Here is a 19,917-nt window from a genome sequence, read left to right as displayed (position 1 = left end):
TGAAATTAAAACCTTTGGTTTCCAGACCAGCTAACATTGCCAAGTGATAACTCTATTTACCTGTTACTTCATGTAGAAAACCCAAGCACTTACCAACCAGGAGCGCTTAGTTAAGAACATCCTAACTTTCACTCTGCCCTAACAATGAACATAAACACGTTATTCTTATCAAGCACTAAGCAATGCACATTATATCACCGCTGCACCTCCTCTGGGTTGGCCGATGGTGTCTCTGCTCATGGCACAACAGGGAGGGGAGGGGAGATATTGGCCAAGGACAATGGGCAAAGCCCAACTTTCACAGGCTCTTTAACACTGGTGCAGCAGTAACAGGATTTGGGTTCATAGGATTCTGCCGAAAAGATACACGCGCAGTGAACTGGTGGGAATCGAGCACATACATGGTGTGGCAGCCACACAAGGATTGGAGCCTAGAGACAGAAGGCTCCTAAAAGCAACAGAGAGTCCTGTGGCACCTTTAAGACTAACAGATGTATTGGAGCATAAGCTTTCGTGGGTGAATGCTCACTTCGTCAGACGCATGGGATCATCAAAGGGGCTGACAAAGGAGGTGCTGTAGTCATAATGAACAGGTCGGATTATGAACAGGAGGCTGCCAGGCAACTCTCCAAGACCACATTCTATAGGCCACTATCCTCTGATCCCACTGAGGAATACCAAAAGAAACTACACCATCTGCTCAAGAAATTCCCAGCTACAGTTCGGGAACAAATCTACATGGACACACCCCCAGAACCCCGACCAGGGGTATTCTATCTGCTACCCAAGATCCATAAACCCGGAAACCCTGGACGCCCCATCATCTCAGGCATTGGCACTCTTACAGCAGGATTATCTGGCTATTTGGACTCTCTCCTTAGACCCTACGCTACCAGCACTCCCAGCTATCTTCGAGACACCACCGACTTCCTGAGGAAACTACAATGCATTGGTGTTCTTCCTGAAAACACCGCCCTGGCCACCATGGATGTAGAAGCACTTTACACCAGTATTCCACATGAGGATGGACTACAAGCTGTCAGGAACAGTATCCCTGATGAGGTCACAGCACGCCTGGTGGCTGAGCTTTGTGACTTTGTCCTCACCCACAACCACTTCAGATTTGGGGACCTTCAAGTCAGTGGCACTGCTATGGGTACCGGCATGGCCCCACAGTATGCCAACATTTTTATGGCTGACTGAGAACAACGCTTCCTCAGCTCTCGTCCCCTAGTGCCCCTCCTCTACTTGCGCTACATTGATGACATCTTCATCATATGGACCCACAGAAAGGAGGCCCTTGAAGAATTCCACCTGGACTTCAACAATTTCCACCCCACCATCAACCTCAACCTGGACCAGTCCACACAAGAGATCCACTTCCTGGACACTACAGTGCAAGTAAGTGATGGTCACATAAACACCACCCTATTCCGGAAATCTACTGACCGCTATACGTACCTACATGCCTCCAGCTTCCATCCAAGACACATCACACGATCCATTGTCTACAGCCAAGCCCTAAGATACAACCGAATTTGCTCCAACCCCTCAGACAGAGACAAACACCTACAAGATCTTTATCAAGCATTCTTAAAACTACAATACCCACCTGGGGAAGTGAGGAAACAGATTGACAGAGCAAGACTAGTACCCAGAAATCACCTACTACAGGACAGGCCCTACAGGGACAATAACAGAACACCACTGGCCATCACATACAGCCCCCAGCTAAAACCTCTCCAGCGCATTATCCATGATCTACAACCTATCCTGGAAAATGATCCCTCACTCTCACAGACCTTGGGAGACAGGCCAGTCCTCGCTTACAGACAACCCCCCAACCTGAAGCAAATACTCACCAGCAACTACACACCACACCACAGAAACACCAACCCAGGAACCAATCCCTGTAGCAAACCTCGTTGCCTACTCTGTCCCCATATCTACTTTGGAGACACCATCAGAGGACCCAACCACATCAGCCACACCATCAAGGGCTCATTCACCTGCACATCTACTAAGGTTATATATGCCATCATGTGCCAGCAATGCCCCTCTGCCATGTACATTGGCCAAACCGGACAGTCCCTCCGCAAAAGAATAAATGGACACACATCGGACATCAGGAATGGTGACATATAAAAGCCAGTAAGTGAACACTTCAATCTCCCTCGTCATTCTATTACAGATTTAAAAGTCACAATCATTGAACAAAAAAACTTCAAAAACAGACTTCAAAGAGAAACAGCAGAACTAAAATTCATTTGCAAATTTAACACCATTAATCTGGGCTTTACTGGGAGTGGCTGGCTTATTACAGAAGCAGCTTTTCCTCTCCTGGAATTGACACCTCCTCATCTATTATTAGGAGTGGACTACATCCACCCTGATTGAATTGGCCCTGTCAACACTGGTTCTCCACTTGCGAAGTAACTCCCTGCTCTCCATGTGTCAATATATAATGCCTGCATTTGTAACTTTCACTCTATGCATCTGAAGAAGTGAGGTTTTTACCCATGAAAGCTCATGCACAAATAAATCTGTTAGTCTTTAAGGTGCCACCAGACTCCTTGTTGTTTTTGTAGATACAGACTAACACGGCTACCCCCTGATACATGGGATCCTAGGTATCTTGCTGGTTTGAAAATGAAGTACCACTCAGCAGGGCCCCTGCTGTTCCTCTCCCCATGGCAGGCACTGAAGCCTCTGCTTTGAGGGAATGGAGAGACGAGAGAAGGAGAGATTTTCTCACAGGCATTGGTTTGGCCAGGGCTGTTCCCTTGCTGTGTACCCCACATTTCCAGCTCTCCCACTCTGCAGAGACAGTGTGAAGGGCAAACAGTTCTCCACTCACCTGTCTGTGAATCCCTGTCCCTGTCATTCACCCCAGTGCCTTGCTCATCATTCTGCCCCAAACTAGGGTCACCTTCAGGGTCAGACACTTCTCTGGCATCATCATAACCATCCCCTGGGACATCTCCAGGCAGGGAAGGGGCATCTGCCATGAAGATGTGAAGTAATTAAGATAATAGTCACAGTGAAGATAGAATTAAACTACAAGCTGCAGATGCACCAGACTCACTGGTCCCTGGGGATCTCTCAGCACTTCCACCCTCAGGGTGGTAAGAAGAGCCCTTCTCTGGAACCCTCAGACTGGGGGATTTCACATTGATTTGATACATTTCAATCACCGGTTGAGAGGATCCTAGAGCTCCCAGATGAGCAGGGGGATGGGGAGTTCTAGAAAGAGGTGACTGGGATCTAGCCTAGAGGGATTGCTCCACAAAGGCATTTGGTTACAATAATTACAATGTGTTCTCCTGATAAAGTTTACCCCATAAACTGCCATCAGTATCCAATGTACTGACACCACTGAGAGCTGAGCCAGCTAATAAGGGCATGACATGGCCCTTTGGGTGTAAAATCTGCATGACCCACCCACCCCCCTTGTCACTGTGTACATAAGCTGCTATAGCAGAATCCCAGGAAAGGCTGGCAGGGAATATTGCAGCACTGATGATGTCTCTGCTTCAATGTGCCCTCTTTACAAATGGTGAGTAACCCTAGTGATCATGGCAGTGAGGGTCACAGGGCAGTGACCTGAGCCAAGTACCATGTGGGCATCTCCTGAGCGAACTGCTCCTTCTATCCCTGAAATGAGTCTTTATTATGATCTAGGGCATCACACGCTTCTGTACCCCTGGGCCTCCACACAGCTCTTGTAATGCACCTGGTCAGTGCCTCCAGTGTTGCGCCAATAGAAAATACTGGTGGGGACCTTTGTGGTTTTCTTAACAAACCATTATTGACCCTACTGGGAAACACATTTAGTTTTTTGTCAGGGTGATGTTGCTTCCAGGAGGCGGATTCACTGCTCACCTCGGCCATCTGGAGTCTGGGAGACGTTGTTCAAGGCAGGTTCCTCTACGTTATCGTAATCCAGCTGAAACCCCCCCCGGGAAGCTCCCTCTGGAACAGCAAACACCACACTCAGCCCCTGTCACCAGCAATGTCTCTTCAGCACAGGTGATCCTTATAACTAGAGCTGTGTATCATGGCACGTGAGAGGGGAAGTTGCAGGGGGCCCATGGTGAGAAGGGCACAAGTCAGAGAACTACAGTGAAACAGGAGTCCCAGAAATAAGTAGGGGTCAATCCTGTCCCTGCAGAATCCAACAGCAGCTCTTGTATGTGTTTCAGTGGGAGCAGGATCTCGGCTTGTGCTGAGATAACAGGTTGGGACACGGGCGCTGCCAGGCCAGAGCCGGCCTATGTGAATCCAGCTGATCTCTGTAGACAGGTTTGAATTTTCCTGTTACACTGGGGAGGGGGAACCTCCCCTCTGCAGGAATTACAGCTCCCGCTGGGAGGTCACTGGCCTGATCCTTTGTGAGCTCCTGCTCTCCACTAGCCTCTCAGGCAGCCCAGGGCTCAGCTTGGCAGCGCTCCAGCTTCTCAGCAGAACTGGCTCATCTGCTCAGTGTCTCCTCCCCCAGCCACAGGCTAAACTCCCACAGGGCCAAATTCATGGACTCCCTTGAGAGCAGCTGGGGTAGAAATACCGCCCTGTTTATAACTAGAGATGGGCCCTGGCCAGGAAGTTCACATCCAGGGTTTTGCTTCAGCTTGTTATAGCGACAGGTGCCAGCTGCAAAACTGAGATCCAGAGCTGGGGTCAGAATCTGCAAATCCCCCTCCCGCAAAGTTCTGGTGGGTTCGGATCAGTGAGTTGGACTCAGCCCATCTGTAATTATAACACAGGACAATCTTCCCTCTCTCTCTCAGCGATGTGAGTTGAGCGCCACTGGGCTCTGACACCTTCATCCAAAGAGACTGACCCGTCTCCTCCAGCTCCTCAGCTGGGGAGGTCACTGGGAACCACTCCCAGGGGTGTGTGCTCAGGAGATGGTCACATGTTCCCATCCTGAGATTCTGACAGAAATCCTGTTCAATGGGATTAGATCCGACTGTGTAAAGTGGGAACCGTGTGAGGGGAAATGGCTGCGATTGCAGAAAGTGTCATAGAAATTCTTTCCTCTGCCCCAGATTTGGGTCTCTCGGCCAGAGTCTGCCCCTCCCCCATTACCTTGTTCTGATCCAGGATCGTTCTCCCCATCGCTATCCCCGGTGTAATATTGCAGCTTCATCACTGAGTCATCTGAATAGGAGCCTAGAGAGACGAGAACCAGAAATTCATCACAGTGAGAGCATCTGAACTGTGGGACTGGGAACACATGTGGGGCCTGGAGCACGATTTCCAGTCTCAGTCTAGTCCTCCCTCTAGAGAAGATGCTGAATCACAGCTACTCTGAGCAGTGAGAGGCTGACACAGACTCCCCAAGAGAAATCTCCATTTCATTGTGGAAAATGTGACTGAGAGGATGATACAATCTGACCTGAAGGATGCTGGTAATTCACATACCCTGTGGGGTGAGTGAAGGGCACATCTCTGGCTATGGATCCACGGAACTTCCACAATGGTCCTGGCCACTTCAGCTACAGAGAAGACTCCTCCTTAACACCCACCTCGCCCATTAATCACAGAATCATAGAAGATTAGGGTTGGAAGAGACCTCAGGAGGGCATCTAGTCCACCTCCAACTAAATCATCCTAGCCAAGGCTTTGTCAAGCCGGGCCTTAAAACCCTCTATGGATGGAGATTCCACCACCTCCCTAGGTAACTCATTCCAGTGCTTCACCGCTCTCCTAGTGAAATAGTGTTTCCTAATATCCAACTGAGACCTCTCCCACTGCAACTTGAGACCGTTGCTTCTTGTTCTGTCATCTGCCACCACTGAGAACAGCCGACAATCTAGTCAGCTTTCTATCCACCTTATAGTCCATTCATCCAATCCATACTTTTTTAACTTGCTGGCAAGAATATTGTGGAGACCATATCAAAACCTTTGCTAAAGTCAAGATATATCATGTCCACCGCTTTCCCCATATCCACAGAGCCAGTTATCTCATCATAGAAGGCAATCAGCTTGGTCGGGCATGACTTGCCCTTGGTGAATCCATGTTAACTGTTCCTGATCACCTTCCTCTCCTCCAAGTGCTTCAAAATGGTTTCCTTGATGACTGGCTCCGTGATTTTTCCAGGGACTGAGGTGAGGTTGACTGGTCTGTAGTTCCCCGGGTTCTCCTTCTTCCCTTTTTTAAACGTGGGCACTATATTTGCCTTTTTCCAGTCATCCGGGACCACCACCAATCACCATGAGTTTTCAAAGATAATGGCCAATGGCTCTGCAATCACATCAGCCAATTCCCTCAGCACCCTCGGATGCATTCGATCTGGAACCATGGACTTGTGCTTGTCCAGCTTTTCTAAATAGTCTTTAACCTGTTCTTTCACCACTGAGGGCTGCTCACCTCCTCCTGATACTGTGTTACCCAGGACAGCAATGTCCTGGTCAACACAGTATCTAACTGTGAGCTAACCTTGTCTGTGAAGGCAGAGGCATTGAGTACTTCAGCTTTTTCCACATCATCAATCAGTCGATGGTCTCCCCTTGTTGTTTCCACATTAGTCTTATACATTGACAGACCAGGTGCTAGATCATGCCAAGGCCCGTAGGTCTCAACTGAACACTGACAAATACAGAGGTGGTACCAATCTGGCTCACCCGTTACTGTTAAAATAGTTGTTAGATTTATAAACATGTACTCAGTGTTTTAGACTTTATGGAATGCTCATAAATTGCTGCAGGCATTAATCTCACTTCTAATATGTGTATCCCATATTATAAGGTAATATTTAAGTGTTTGCTCCGTAACTGTGAATCACCAGGTGAAGAGAATCATTAACAAGTGTAAAATACTAGTTTGCCACAGGAGGTGTTACCTCCTGCCCAAGCAAAGAAGGCCCATCATCACTAGACAAAATGCCATTTGTTGATTGTTCTTCCCGCCCCACCTGAATTCCTCCCAACAGCTGATTTTGCAACTTGAAGCAGAATGGGGGAAGGAATAAAATGCCCTAACAAGGAGGAACTGTATCTCTCTTGCTGCTTGGACTCAGAGGAGCAAGGATTACTAAGCGTAAGCAAAACATCCACAGTGCTTGGCCTGGGTTAGCCCTAAAGAAGATGTAGAGCTTGCTTATTATAGAAGCTTCTATTACTTTTTGAAACTTCTCTGTGTGTGTGTGTTTCCCTGCCTTAACCTTGTAAATAACTCATTTCTTCTCCTAGTTAATAAATCCTTAGATAGTTTATTACAGGATTGGCTACAAGCGTCTTTGGTGTGAGTTCTAAGGTGCAATTGACCTGGGACAAGTGGCTGGTCCTTTGGGGCTGGAAATAACCTGAATTCTGTTGTGATTTTTGACGTAAGGGACCATCTAGCGCGAAGCTAAGCTCACCTAGCTGACAGGATAGACCGGAGTACCCAAGAGGACTGTCTGTGACTCCATGGTTAGGCTGTGTATAATGCCTGAGGAGTTTACACTGGTTACTTGGTTGGTGAAATCTAAGTACAGAATTCACAGCCAATCTGCGGTTTGTGCCCTGTTTCCTAACAGTCTGCCCTGAGCCTGGTACTCACACACTTGAGCCACAGCAGGACAGCTTGACATAGGCCAAGACAGGCCAAGAGCAGAGTCTGTGATTCACTCTGGCCATCTTGGCTGTGGTGCTGGGGGATGCCCTGAGCACAGCACAGCCCTTGGGCAGGATGTTCCCATCTGACATTGAGACGAAATAGCACAAAGGATAAAAGGGCTGGGACTCAAACTCATGAGGCTTTCCTGGGCTGATCTCTCTGCTCCGGAGGCAGGAGGGAGCCGAACCAGCAGACCAGTGGCTGTGGTGGGAGGGGGGCACAGAACATCCCCTGCCCCAATGCTCCAAAGCAGTTTTCAAATGATAGTTTAGCCTGGCCCCAGACAGTTGCTTTCCTGACCCTTCACTGGGTACACTCTAAGGCTACAGGATGGGCAGAGTGACATTAACTGTCCCTAGAATTGGGACTTGCAGAGTATGGTGGGAAGGAAGCCCATCTTCATCTGTCTACATGAGTAACTGCTGGTCTCACCACAGCCCCAGCTCCTGCAGCATTCACAGCTAGGACTGGGAGAAAAACAGAATTTTAGTTTGCTGGCCATTGTAAAACAAATTTTAAAAATGATTTTGGGTTGAGCCAAAAATTACTTTTTTTGAAAATTCTGGCTAAGTTAAAAGTTTTAAAAAAGAGAGAGAGAAATTCATATTGAATGAAACAATTTTTGATTTTCTGACATTTTCAAAATGTTTTTTAATATTTTATTAATACAGAAAAGGAAATTTGTAAATGAGAAGTAATTGTCTCACCTCAGTCCCTGGAAAAATCATGGAGCAGGTCCTCAAGGAATCAATTATGAAACACTTAGAGGAGAGGAAAGTGATCAGGAACAGTCAGCATGGATTCACCAAGGGGAAGTCATGCCTGACTTACCTAATTGCCTTCTATGATGAGATAACTGGCTCTGTGGATGAGGGGAAAGCAGTGGATGTGTTATTCCTTGACTTTAGCAAAGCTTTTTATACCGTCTCCCACAGTATTCTTGCCGCCAAGTTAAAGAAGTATGGGCTGGATGAATGGACTGTAAGGTGGATAGATAGCTGGCTGGATCGTCGGGCTCAACGGGTAGTGATCAATGGCTCCAGGTCTAGTTGGCAGCCGGTTTCAAGCGAAGTGCCCCAAGGGTCGGTCCTGGGGCCGGTTTTGTTTAATATCTTTATTAATGATTTGGAGGATGGTGTGGACTGCATTCTCAGCAAGTTTGCAGATGACACTAAACTAGGAGGCGTGGTAGATACACTAGAGGGTAGGGATCGGATACAGAGGGACCTAGACAAATTAGAGGATTGGGCCAAAAAAAACCTGATGAGGTTCAACAAGGACAAGTGCAGAGTCCTGCACTTAGGACGGAAGAATCCCATGCACTGCTACAGACTAGGGACCGAATGGCTAGGTAGCAGTTCTGCAGAAAAGGACCTAGGGGTCACAGTGGACGAGAAGCTGGATATGAGTCAACACTGTGCTCTTGTTGCCAAGAAGGCTAATGGCATTTTGGGCTGTATAAGTAGGGGCATTGCCAGCAGATCGAGGAACGTGATCGTTCCCCTTTATTCGACATTGGTGAGGCCTCATCTAGAATACTGTGTCCAGTTTTGGGCCCCAAACTACAAGAAGGATGTGGAAAAATTGGAAAGAGTCCAGCGGAGGGCAACAAAAATGATTAGGGGTCTGGAGCACATGACTTATGAGGAGAGGCTGAGGGAACTGGGATTGTTTAGTCTCCAGAAGAGAAGAATGAGGGTGGATTTGATAGCAGCCTTCAACTACCTGAAGGGGGGTTCCAAAGAGGATGGAGCTCGGCTGTTCTCAGTGGTGGCAGATGACAGAACAAGGAGCAATGGTCTCAAGTTGCAGTGGGGGAGGTCCAGGTTGGATATTAGGAAACACTAGGAGGGTGGTGAAGCACTGGAATGCGTTACCTAGGGAGGTGGTGGAGTCTCCTTCCTTGGAGGTTTTTAAGGCCCAGCTTGACAAAGCCCTGGCTGGGATGATTTAGTTGGGAATTGGTCCTGCTTTGAGCAGGGGGTTGGACTAGATGATCTCTTGAGGTCCCTTCCAACCCTGATATTCTATGATTCTATGATTCTATGATTGCAAATTGAAAAAAAAAAAATCAAAATGTTCTGTGTAGAAAATGTTGAAACAAAATGTATTATGTGTGTTTGGAACAACTTGGTGAAATTAATGTGAATTTGTAAAATGTTTCGGTATCTCTGAGTCTATATTTTTCCCTGCTGTATTTGTGTGATGAGGAATGTGTGTAACCACTCACAGTCAGCAGCAACACTGAACTCTTTTATTTTGTTTGTCAGGAACTGCAAAACTACAGATGAACTTCCTATTAGCAAGGAGGAAGCTGAACTGAACCCTGAGCAAAATCTCTTCCTTCTAGACAACAACTGGTGGGTACTAACACCAGTGTTCCTGGTGAGCGCCTTCCCCTTCATAAAACTACAGTGCCCCCATGTATACATAACCCTCTTCCCCCCCTTGGCAACGCAATCATCCAACCATCGTGAGTGATCTCGCCTGCGCTGCGGTCTCTCTACAACACTCGGCAGGACAGGTGTCTTTGGTGACTGAAATTCAGCATGAACCCCTGGTGAGACAGGAGCGTTGTCCCCTTCGAGTAGCAGCTTCGGTGAGCTCAGAGTGTCAGAGGCTGCAGGCTGTACCGATAATGAAGAATCGATGGTTGGCTCTAGAGGAGACAGATCTGATGGCTTCTCTGGAGTAATGTTGCTTGGAGATGAGCAGCTTCTCATCTGGTCAATGTGATGATGCCAAACTTGTCCATTGGCAATCTGGACCTTATATGAGATGGAACCAGTGACCTCAATGACTGCTGAAGGAACCTACCTCCATAACTTCTACAAATACACTTTCTTGTCATGTGAAGGAACCGCAGGGTAGATGATATGGAGGAATCCAGAGCATGATCCTGCTTGTGTTCCAATTCCTCAGATAGGTCATGGATGAGATGGTGAACCCATGTCTTAAGACATTGTCCCATGAGTAGCTCAGCTGGGCTAACTCTGGTACTTGGGCATGGAGGGACATGTTGTGTAATGAGGAATCTGGCAAGCCTTGTCAGCCAGTCTCCCTTGATGATCCTCATTATAGCATCTTTGGTTGTCTGCACCATCTGTTCAGCTGGATCATTTGCTTGGCGATGGCATGGGGCAATGGTGATAGCTCGAATAAGGTTGCTTTTGGTGAAGTCCTTGGACTCGTCACAGGTAAAAGCAGTTCCGTTATCAGATATGATAGTATCTGGTGACAAATGAGTCTTGAACAATTGACGCAGAGCAGTGATCGTTGCAGTAGTACTTAGCATGACATTCCACCATTGCATTTGTGGTGACATGACTGAAGGTGTTGGCTTGTTATTGGAGAGAATTCCTAGATGTGTCTTGTAGTCACTATGAATCTCAAACACAGACTGTAAATGTAATTGTGGAATTTCTTGGCTGCAGCAATGGCAGTGAGATCATCTTTATCAATTTGTGCATAGTTTCTCTCGAAGGATGTAGGTGATAGATGCCTCTTTTCTCTCTGGAACGGGATGGCTGAGAATGGCTCCAATGCCATAATGTAAAACAGCATAGGTAATGATCAATGGCCTCTGTTTGTCGTAGTGAATGAGGATGGAGTCAGACGTCAGTAACTTCTTGTCATCACTGAAGACTTCTGCGTTCTGGCAAGTCCATTTCCTTGGAGCTCCCTTGTCAAAAAGGTGATGAAGAGGTTCAGTAACTGTTGCCTTTCTTTGGAAAATATGGTGGTGGAAGTGTTGCCGGGATTTAAGGGGTGTGTGTACCCCAGAATGTGATCAAGATAATTACAACCATATCATGTGCATTCAGCCACTATGACTTAATAAAATAGAACACCACATAGTTAAATATGCAGGCTTCTGAAGGTAAGGTCAATGCTAGCTGTATGCTGGCAGTTTCTGCTAATCACAACGGGAGGAGGGGAGAGAAAAAGTCAACAATGGAGACTGAATACAAATGAGTGGAAGAGAACCTTGAATCTGCGTGCCTTTGATATAGAATCTTATTATGATTAATATTGTTAGGAATGTTTGTTGATAAATAGTTTATTGAGGTTAGGAGAAAGTGATGACTCAGTAGGGGTCACTATGAGCTATGTGTTTTGTAAAAGCTAGTTATAAAGAGGACTAGATATAGAATGTACTTTGGAGCAGTCCTCTGAAGGTGTCTGTAACGGGGTTGGCACCCACCTCTTATGAGTGCCCCCTTCTGGTTGAGCATGTCTGTGTTCTTTAGTTCTGGTGACCCCTTTCAGTGGTTCTCAGGTGGGTTTGTCAGTGACACAGCGCTCCGGCCGAGTCACACTGTCTGTCTGATAACCAGCATAAACCCCTTTCTGGTATATGGTCCACCAGGGCGTATTTCAGTATCCCTCTGCTGGTGTCTCTCTCTAGCCCTCCCTGGGCTTTGGTCTTTAAGTAGTCCAGACCTGGTATGGGGCTGTATCCCCAGGTCTATCTCACTGGAGACACTCTCTTCCTGCATCCCTCCCCAGGCTCAATCCCTGCTCAGTCCTAGCAACCAGCCAGGAGCTCCCTCAATGCTCCCCCAGTCCCTGCTAGCAAACTGTCCGTGGCACTGCTGGTCTTCCAGGCAGCTAGGACTGCAGTCCTTTCTTCTGCTCCAAGCAGCAACTAACTACTGCTCTGCTCTGTATCTCCTTTTGTATGGCCCTCCTAGGCCCTGATTGGTTGCTTTCCCTGCAGCTACTCTAGCCTGCTTAGAGGACCACTCCACTGCTCCTTCCCCAGGATGGGTTTGGCAGAACCCTAAGGTCTCCATTAGGAGGCCTTTGGGCCTAGTCCACCCCTTCACAATATCCTAAGAGAAACATTTTTCCCGACACCTTTTCTCCCCAGCAGGTAAGCAACTGGCTACTGCAGACCAGCTGTCAATTACTCAATACCTGCCCAGAATTTAGATAAATGTTTGGGATGTTCTATTCCTATTTCTTATGTCTCTATGTGCTTAAATCAAATAAATTGTAGTTTTAAATAAGAGCATGCTTATTATCAGTTTAGTTATTACCCTAGTATCCGTTTTCATCAGCTGGAGCGCTATGTTCCCATTGAGTTATTCCTGACACTGCCTGGAGAGAAAAAGTTAAGTTACCACTGCTGTGGGTTTTGAAAACCCTGGGTAACAGAAGTTGAGCAACCCTAGAAAAGTTTGAAGTTCCTGTTTGGATTTTGGATCATGGATTGCCCGTACCTTGTTTTCTGTTGGATGGATACCAAATGCATCGATAGCCCAAGAAGGTGACATTTGTAGCTCCAAATTCACATTTTGCCTTCTTGATTCAAATACTTGACTTTGTGAATCAGCACAAGACTTCTCAAAGTTGCTTGGCAACCTCATCCTTGGTTGATACCATAATCAGGATGTCGCAAAAATATACTTATAGCATCTGGAATTCTGGAAAATAGAATTCCCATGAACTATTGGAAAATTCCCAGTGCAATGGAAATTCCAAACTGGAAACACCTGACTCAAAATTTTCAATGAATGATCATCATCTGTGCATCTGCCGCATCTTTGTCAACAATCACTTCTTACATTTTTGGGCAAGATTGAGTTTTGTGAAGACTTTTCCTAGAGCAAGAACGGGAAGCAGTTGGTTAATAGCAGGCTCTGAGTAAGAGTGCTGTTTAAGTGCCTTGTTCAAAGTGCACTTATAATCTCCACAGATTCTCACTTTGCCATTTGGCTTGAGTATGGGTACTTGGTGTAGCCCATTTCATATGTGTAGCTAGCTCAAAGATTCCCTCTGCAATGAGACATTCTTTTTCTGTGTCAGTCTTGGGACATAGGGCAAATGGTACATTCCCAACCTTTATGTGGATTGGCACGACTGTCGGATCCAGGTGAAACAACTCTGGAGGTCCCCTGTAATCTCCCAATTCTTCAGAAAACACTTGGGGGAATTCATCAGTGATCTTTCTTATTTACTCTTTGTTGATATCATAGATGCCTTGCATGTTGATTCCCAACTGTGTGAACCAGTTCCTGCCTAAGACGCTTTTATGTTGACCTTTTGTGATGATGAGAGACAATCTTGCATTGAAAGCGCCATAGCAAATATTCACATTACAGCTTCCAATGAGGTCAACATTTTGTCCATTGTAGTCTTGAAGGCTGCACAATGGATTTGACAAATTGGGAGGACAGTGCGAGAAAAACTGACCGAATGTGTCTTCATGGATGATTGACACTGCAGAACCAGAGTTGACTTCCATTTTGCACTCATGATAATTGATAAGCACTGTTGCAAATATTTCAGAACCTCTAGATTCCTTTTTGTGGATGGCTCTAAATGTAGAAAGCCTCTTGATATCATTTTCGAAAGAAGCATCAAGTATGTCTGATGCACGAGGATGAGAATACTGGTCATTGTCCTTTTGTTTCATGCTTTCAACCTTTGATTGGCAGACTCTCTCAACGAGACCTTTCTTTTTGCAGAAATGGCACTTTATGCCTTTGAATTTCCAAGCAGAGTGTTGATGCTGTCCCCCTCAGCCTGAGCAGATGTTCAGGTGATTAATCTTGTCCGATGACATTAATGTGATTGAGTTCCCATTGTTCCACTGAATTTGTCCATGATGATGATCTTTCTGATTGTGAAGTACAGCATTCATATTGGTTGCCATGACACAAATTTCCTCAGTGTGCAATGATGCTGTTTCGGCGTCCAAGGCCTTTTCCTGAAGGACGGTGAATGTCAAATTTGGCTCCCCAAGGAGATGGCATTGAAGTGCTTTCTCCTGAACTCTACAGTCAAGGCGATATCGCAGCATGTTGGTGAGAACATTACCAAAGTTACAATGTTTGGTGATGCGATGCAGCTTGGCAATATAGGCGGCGATGCCCTTGTCAGCTCAATGATTTCGTTTATGAAATTGAAATCTCCAAACAGTTACAGATGGCATAGGTGAGAAATGTGACTTCAGCAAAGCTACGATTTTGTCGTATGTCTTTGTCTTGGGCAAAGCAGGTGCAATGAGTGATCTTACAATGAATGTCAAATATCTTGGACCCACAGACTGTCAAGAGAACAGCCTGTTTCGGTTAGCAGTCACTGATCTTATTTGCTTCAAGATAATAAGAAAGTGTTTCTGAATGAGAATGCCACAATTCAGGGTGACTTATTGTCACGTTATTGACTTGAACTGGGACCATATAGAACATGGTTGCAACCAATGTCCTGTGGTGGCACCAAATCTGGTATAAAAGGGGTCTATGGAGAGGTTATGGTTTGCTGGTTATGATTATGGTATCTATATGTGTGTATCATTTTTGTAGTTGAAGTTATGAATATTGGCTCTATAGTGTCTGTGTTTCAAACATATGCTATGCTTCTGGGTGACACCAGAAGCTCTGCCCAGCCTGCTTGATGGCCCATTAAGGACCATCAGCTATACAACTGACCCATTGAGAGAAGGCAAATATGCCTTGAGACTCAGCAAAGTATGCAGGGACTTGCCCATGTGACTCCAGACTCCATTTTGCTGTAATTTTCCACAGTAAGAACAAAGAGGTGTTCTTACACCTGGAAAAGACTATAAAAGGCTGATGCCTCATCTCCATCTTGTTTTCAATCTTGCTTCTTACCTCTGGAGGGACTTTCCTACAAATAGAAGCTCTGAACAAAGGACTGATGACCCATCCCGGCTGGGGATGTACTCCAGAGACTTGATTTGAACCTGCAGTTTATTCTATCACTGCTACAAGCCTGAACCAAGACTTTGCCATTACTGTATGTAATTGATTCCATTTAACCAATTCTAGCTCTCATCTATATCTTTTTCCTTTTATGAATAAACCTTTAGATTTTAGATTCTAAAGGATTGACGTGATTTGTAGGTAAGATCTGATTTGTATATTGACCAGGGTCTGTGGCTTGGTCCTTTGGGATTGGGAGAATCCTTTTCTTTTATTAGGGCATTGGTTTTCATAACCATTTGTCCCCATAATGAGTGGCACTGGTGGTGATACTGGGAAACTGGAGTGTCTAAGGGAATTGCTTGTGTGACTTGTGGTTAGCCAGTGGGGCAAAACCAAAGTCCTCTCTGTCTGGCTGGTTTGGTTTGCCTGAGAGGTGGAAAAAAACCAGCCTTGGGCTGTAACTGCCCTGCTTTAAGCAATTTGTCCTGAATTGGCACTCTCAGTTGGGTCTCACCAAACCAGCATTGTTACACTTAAGTTAAAGTCTTCAATGTGTCCCAGCATGGTCATTTCAAGTCAAAGGCGAACAACATTGTTCAGATGCCAAGGTGGCCCCTTTGAACTGGAATACTTGCCGTTCATTCCTGAGATCACAATTTTCTACTGGAGTGGTTCTAGAATCTGCTGCTTGTGTTTAATCTTCAATAGAATGCCAGGCTCATGGCCAGAAAAGTTAGGGGTTGTATTTATGTGGTGAGGAACACATGTAATCTCTCACAGTCAGCAGCAACAATGAACTCTTATATTTTGTGTGTCAGGAAAAGCAAATCTACAGATGAACTGGCCACTAGCTAAGAGGAAATTTCACTGAACGCTGAGCAAAATCCTTTTCTTCTAGACAACAACTGGCTGGCTCTAACAGTAGCACTGCTAGTGAGTGAATTCCCCTAACTACAAATGTTCTCCTTTGCATACATAACATTCCCCTAAATTGTTTTAACCAAAACTTGCACCCAGCTCCATTCCCAAGCTCACACGGGGGTGAAGCTGCAGTCATTTAGCTCTGGGTCAGGGCCTCGGAATGGAAAGTGACTTTCATATTTGCTCCTGTTAAGATTGAAACACACAGACCTGAGCGACTGAACATCTCCTGCTTCTCTCTCATCAGGTTATAGTCGATCTCTTCGTACACGGCCTCAGAGAAGGGATCTAAGGGTCTTCTGGAACCTGAAAACAAAGGGCAGGGTTTGCACAGGACCAGAGAAGCTAGGGATGGGAAACCCTAGGGGATCATCCAGCCCCTTCCCCTGGACCCAGTGCAGGACCGGTCCCTACAGCACATTCCTACTGCTCTGTCCAGGCTTGATTTAAATGTGACAGGTGACGGGGACAACATCCCTTTCCACAAATCTCTTTGATACTGGCTCCAAAGGCTAATTCACTGTCAGGAAGTTTCTTCACATTCAGCCAAAATGTTTCCTCTTTAATCTCATGCCATTATTCCTGGTTATTGCCCTTTGGAGCATCTTAAATAATTCTTCCCCCATGCTGGTGTTTACACCTATCTGCAAAATGGTGATAGCACTTATTTTCCATACAATTTAAGACCAGAAGGGACGATTAGAACATCTAGTCTGAACTCCTGTATATATTTCACCCAGACTGAGGTACCGCTAATGCCCAGTGTCCATGCAGTGGAAGGGAATTGATTAGGTGAGAGATGCCAGATGATCCTGGAAGGCAATTCCTGCTCCATGCTTCAGAGGAGGATGAAAATCCCCCAAGGTTCGTTTTTTGCCAGTCTGACCTGGACAAAATTCTTTCCTAACCCAAATCTGGTGATCGGTTTGATCCTGAGCGTGTGGAAAAGAGACATCAGCTAGGTGTCTAAGAAAGATTCTTCTCTCTACCATCTCAGAGTCTGTTCCAGCTCATCCAGCCTCCCTTCTCTAGCTGTGGCCAATCTCAGATGCTACAGAGGAGGGCAACCTGTCCCCCACAAATATGCAAGAGGAGAGAGAGGGTCCAACACCTTCCTGACCCCTGAAGATGACTATCTGAAGCCCTGAAGCAATAGGTCTGATTATGTGTTGGGATATGTTAAGGTTAAGTAAAGACCTGGGAAGCTGCTGGTGTGCTGACATGGCATTAGGGGATAAGGGCAGAGGCAAGCAGTGTTTCTCCGTTTGATAAAACGTTGCCATCCTTTTCCCTTCCCTGTTGCTTGTTGAGAATTGATAAGCATTGCAGCTGCATAAGGAATGTAGTTGTCTAAAGAATAACCTTTGTGTAAAAAAGGTGTTATCTCCCCCTCCCTTCATTTCCCAGCTACATAAATGAGCCCTGGGTCATAGCCCCTTCCTCCCTCCCCTGAGAATTGCTGATTAAGGGAACTTGTGATGACAAATTACTGCAAAGAAATATATGTTCAAGGTAAAAATGTGTGTATAATATGCGTATTGCTGTAATCGGTCAATCAGGGTGGGTATAATCATAGTGTTGGTGCCACTAGGCATAGCTACTAGGTAACTTGGCGGGGATGGAAGGCCATAAGTGCCGATGAAACCCCCCTGCTCTGGATCTAAGTGAGCCACAGTAACTCCATCTTGTGAACTTTAACCTACCTACATGCTAACAGCCTAAATGCTGAAGCAGAATATGTAATGGTTAGCTTTTTAGCAGACAGCTGCAGTTTCGCTCATACTAGCAGAAGCAGTAGTAATAACAAGGGGGAAAAGGGGGCGGGAAAGGCCTACTACATAGAGCTTGCAAGGTCGAAGATAAGCATGCGGATGAGAACTTTTCTCACATGCCACAATGTAATGCCTGCTGTAACCGTTGTCGGGGAGGGAAGGGTAGTGGGGAAGAAACAGACAAAGCCTACAGAGAAACAGCTTGGAATATAAAATGGGACACTTGCTTGTATTTGCTGCACTTGATTTGAGACATGCTGGTCTCCTAGTGCCTATTCAGAGCTCTTGAATAAATTTGATTTGCTTCTCCGCCCTGGTGTGTCTATTGGTGCGGCGCACACCAGGCAACGAACCTTGTTGCCCGCTTGGGGCCCTCTGGGTCGGCAACAATAGTATGGGTGTTTCTATTACTTAATAAGGGGTTTGGGGGTGTTATAGCAGATGTAGGCGTTTAAATAAAAAGCGTGTGCTGTAATTAATCCAGTGCTTATTTGACAACTGGGTCAAGGGGAACAAGTACTGCAATAAAGAAGCCCGGCTACTCAATCCACCTCTGGGTCCTCCTGTTCATTCTTCTCTAACATTATAGACATTGCCCTAATGCTAAACTGTGACTGTTACATGTATGTTAATGGCAATCCTGTTCTCTATCTGCCTCCCAGGGTGCTGGTAGCTAATATTTGTACAGTGTTTTATAGATGTAAAATCCTCTATAAGTGCCACTTATGAGTATAATACCGTATAATGCTCCTTTCCAGCATTTCTCCTTCATAAGATTCTGCTTTCCACTGGATTTCTCTCTACAGAACTATTTTCCCAGCTGTATTTTTGTACCCTTTTTGGTCTGACAACTTTTCCAGTCTATGTAGGCTCCTTTCCATGTTGTCTCTCCTCACTGATATTTAGAACCCCTCCTGTGACAGATATTGCAACCCCACGCATTATCTTTGGGAACCATTGTATGAAATCTGTGAATGGTTTAGGTATGATTGTGTTTTACGCCATGGATGAGGGTTACCACACGTCCTCCAGGAAGAAAAAAACAATGGAAGATTATTGAGGTGAAACACTGAGATCGTAAACAATCCAGAAAGGTACCAGGCCTTGGAGCGATATGCATGGACTGGTACAACCTGGGTTACCAGAGACCAGGAGACAAAGAAAGACTTTTGGTAGAAAAGGCTGAGTTTAAACAAACTCAGGGCCTTCGTTTTGATTCAGGAAATGAACAGGATCTTCTCCATATGGGAAGGCCAAAGCTGTATGATTTGAAGGGACATTGCTGTACCAGGCTGCCCATGAGGAAGATGGGTGATTTCTGGTATGTTCAGTAAGTGTGGAGGAATTTTGTATTTTGTGTGTGTTTTCTCTGTGAAGCTTTTATCCTACTAATAAGGTGCAGTCAGGTGAGAAAGAGTTGGGAGGTAATTTGTAACTGCTGGCAATACACTGTTCATAGCACGCGGAGAGAAAGCACAGCGCAGGGGCTGGCCTTTAAGCAGCCTGGCTTCTGGGGATATCACAGTGGAAGGCAGGGGGCTGTGCAGCCTTTAGACCCTGGTCAGCAGGAGATGGGACTGGGGGGTTCTAACCTGAGACAGGTGATGCCTGGAGTCTGAGGTGTGATTTGGCACTCCTGGAGTGCACCACGGGGAGGGAGTGGGGGGGATACAGGTACAGTTTCCCTGAAACTATGATGCTCCCTAGCTAGTATCATCTCCAGATTTCATGGCTGGGCTGTTCCACTGCCAGACAGTTAATGAAATATTAAATGAAAGAGGAGTTAACAGGCACCCTCGGCCACCCCACCCAGCCCAGTATCACCCCTCACTCTGACACCCTGCAATCCCCTTCTATTGCAGAGGCATTTCACACAATGACACCAATCAGCACCCACCTCTGCGCTGGGCCCTGGCACTTCGCACCTGCGCCCCCAGGATGAT

The 19,917-nt window shown here is 46.1% G+C and overlaps 1 protein-coding gene across 1 annotated transcript in view; it reads right to left on the bottom strand.

Annotated features, from left to right (window-relative positions):
* LOC122173448 (deleted in malignant brain tumors 1 protein-like) overlaps positions 1-19,917 on the bottom strand; it is a 492,944-nt gene that overhangs the window by 324,640 nt on the left and 148,387 nt on the right. The gene's annotated exons all lie outside the window — the stretch shown is intronic.

This window comes from Chrysemys picta, unplaced genomic scaffold, assembly GCF_011386835.1.
Source record: "Chrysemys picta bellii isolate R12L10 unplaced genomic scaffold, ASM1138683v2 scaf1, whole genome shotgun sequence".
NCBI classification, from domain to species: Eukaryota; Metazoa; Chordata; order Testudines; family Emydidae; genus Chrysemys; species Chrysemys picta.
This window is presented reverse-complemented; position numbering and strand designations above follow the sequence as displayed.